The sequence below is a fragment of the Hesperophylax consimilis genome, chromosome 30, assembly GCF_061612785.1.
Source record: "Hesperophylax consimilis isolate HC1 chromosome 30, BYU_Hcon_1.0, whole genome shotgun sequence".
Classification (NCBI taxonomy): domain Eukaryota; kingdom Metazoa; phylum Arthropoda; class Insecta; order Trichoptera; family Limnephilidae; genus Hesperophylax; species Hesperophylax consimilis.
In genome coordinates, this window is record NC_142865.1 from 802049 (window position 1) to 805407 (window position 3359).

The 3359-nt window shown below is 33.5% G+C and overlaps 1 non-coding gene across 1 annotated transcript; it reads left to right on the forward strand.

Annotated features, from left to right (window-relative positions):
- Positions 1–985: 985 nt before the first annotated feature.
- Positions 986–1102, forward strand: LOC149409495 (U5 spliceosomal RNA). Its single transcript, XR_016305169.1, has one exon. It is a non-coding gene; the product is annotated as a U5 spliceosomal RNA (small nuclear RNA).
- The last annotated feature ends 2257 nt before the right edge of the window (positions 1103–3359 follow it).

Here is a 3359-nt window from a genome sequence, read left to right on the forward strand (position 1 = left end):
TTTTGTACTTATGAATATAGTTATGAGTATAGTTTTAGAATATAGTTGTTTAATTGACATGATGTTAAGATTGGTGAAGATTTTTTCAGTGCTAGTTCTTACAAGAACTTTCAGTATAATTTTCATTATGGCTTTTTGAGTTTTAATTAGTGGATTTAGTATATTTTTATCTGCACTGCCCCATCCGATAATACCGTATTCTAACAGTGATTGACAGAGAGCCATGTAAATTTTGATTAAGTCTTATAAAAGATTAAAGATTCTTATTAAACCTCATAAAAGGTTCATCACCGTAAGACGTGTGATAAAATATAAATATTCCATTAATTATTTCAATTATATTTCTGCTGTCCGATACACCATGTAAAATGAAATAAAATACAGGAATATTACATTGTTTCAAGCGTATCTGTATTTTCATGAGAATACTCTAGGTAGTTTATTTTTTTAAATCCAGTATTGGTTTATTGTTAAAATTTTCAACCGACCCTAATTTCTTCCGTCGCCAGGGTGATTCATTTAGGACTTCACGTGATTGTGAATAATAAGGTAGCGTGTAAAGGGGCCGCGCCTGACCTTGTCATAAATCCCAGGAATGGACCTCGTGTCATCCTGTCCGCCTCCTCCACCACATGTTGGGAAATACAAAGTCAACCAGTTAGGAACCTCAAAGTTTGTTGGGTTTAGAACATTAATTACGTGGAGCCTTTTACCATCCGCGCCTAAATCAAATGAAGTGGCTGCGACACTCAATTATTCAAATCGAAAGAAAACTTTGGAAAAAAACAACATTCAAAAATTCTTAAGAAACCGGTGTGTTAACATTGTTAACTTCGTTCCTTTATTCTGTAGATTCTCATCTATAGAATAAAGAGAAGGAATTGGGGTTTTAATTATACAGGATGTTATGGGACGTATTTGACTAACTATAACACGGGCATGTGTCTAGCATGGTGGTTGAAAAATCCTCAATGTATGTAACAAAATAATCTGGTTTCCCTTCAATAACGAATAAATCTTTCGCCTTTTACTAAAGATTTCCGTGGAGGGGAGCACTCAAATGAGTCTATAAATATTTTTTATATATTTTCTGATGTAACTGTTTATAATTTACTGTATATGGTATATTTTATACCGTTGATATTAAAATAAATAAATAAACAAACAATTCAATGAATAAAGAAACTTCAAAAAAAAAACTTTAACCAGTAATTTCTGACATTATTTAATTTTTTTTTTTAATTTTTCGAAGAAAATTTCTTCTGAAAGCTTATGATGGCGTTATTTATTTTATTAAAACACAAATAACTTTGTCTACATCACTTTATTACACACAACCTCTAAATGTTTCATGAACGAAGTTCACCTCATCAGGAGTAAGTATACACTGATTCCTGATGAGTTGAACTTCGTTCATGAAACATGTAGAGGTTGTATATTATACAATTACAAGTGATGTAAAAATTATTTGCAGTAAAAAAAGAAACGGGATTTTAGTCGCCTTTTTAAGTTTTTTTTTCCTTCACATATCGTTACTGGTGACCCACAGGAATAACCACACAACCACCCTCAGGGACGTCCAATGCCTACTGATTTTTGTATGCATTTAGATTAAAAAACGCTTAAAATGACACCGGAGACATAAAATTATAACATTTTTTTTTACTCCAAATCATGGAGTATAAACAATCAGAAGTTGAAGTATGTCAAGTAAATCCCTTAACACCTTATACAACCACTGTAAAACGAAGGCATATCAATATTTTTGTTACCAGCAAGAAACTAAAATATATACTTCGTAATCTAATACTACCGTTAATTGACGGGAAAAGATTCCATTAGGATAAGATGTTTTACATTTTTGAAACAAGGTTTTATTGTGCTACTGTGAGGAGGTCCGCAGACCCCCGAAGTTAAGTCATTACTCATTTCGTGAAATATAATTTGTCATCCCATTATGCTACTGGGAGGTCCGAAAGTATTTTCTTTTCCTAAGATATTTTTTAAGTTTCCACTAGGTTCACTGCATAGTTTTGATGTTGTTATACTTCGTGGAACATTGAAATGATGAAATTGAACCGTGGGTTGAAAATACAATATCACTAACGTTTTATAGACTGGTATTCTTATTTTATTTCTTATTCTATTGTAATAATCTAATAAGAAAACCATTTCCTTTGGTGGCCACAATATTTCTACTTAAATCACAGTAATGTATGTTTATGGAAAACGTGATATGAAACCTCGTAATCCAATATTAAGTAAAATCACCCTTTTCATGTTTTGACATTCAACATAACTTTCGCTAATGCCAAGTAGTTAGGAAACATTAAAAAACCTGCACAATAAATACTGTAGCACATGCGAAACTGGCAAACTTCAATATACTCGTGCCAGTGCCAGATTAACCGCGATCATTGTTCTACGCATTGGCCTATAACATACACGGATTTGGACGTGACTTTACTGTGGCCAAACAAAAAAAAAAACAAACAACGAAAAAGATAAAATAAAAAGAATTAACTAAATATTTTAATTTATTCCAGATATGTATAATTTGAATACGTATCTTAATGAGTGGATAGAGCGCCCGCCTCGGTAGATACGGAACAGAATTTATCAGTCCTCGCGGGAACGGGGTCATTAAAGACTTAACTTACTCTAATGTGTTATCGCGCCATTAAATAGATAGAGGAAAATTAATGGTAGCCAGAAAGCAAATGCGGTGATTGCAATGAAAGGTAATTAAACTAATCTTTTTTCAAATGCAAAGGTTTGGTCCAATTGAGATTATTTTTTGGGATGTATTTGATAATAAATCGTCTTTAGAATGATGGACTAGTAACAATAAGGGTTAAATTAAATTTCGTCTTTGTTTAATACATTTATCGTGAGTCGTGAAATCGTATTCTGATAAGTTTAACATCCGAGCCGTACGTACAAACTAATCAGTTGCACGTAACGTAACAAGTAACCTGTCCTGGGGAATACTCTCTACAATCTGCATTGACTAACAAACTAAAGCCATATCTATGAACTCCGCACAACACAGAACCCGGTCAAGCTAAGCGATTAGATCCATAAACCTAGTTCCTAATCCTTTTTCCAATGTGACGGTGATATACTCACGGTGAGTATTTATAATATCTCTCTCTATTCACGAGGGGAGTTTCAGACTGAGTAAGTTGTAGGTCGCTTGGCCCCGTATAGTGCAGGCACAAGGTACAGACTACACATTAGTAAGTTATGTTTTACTACAGAAAGCCAGCCCGGCGTCAGTGGCGTGGCCATGAAGCGGGTAATTGGTCATTCGTTAAAACTTTAATATAGCATTATTCATAATGGTGGTATTACAAGAT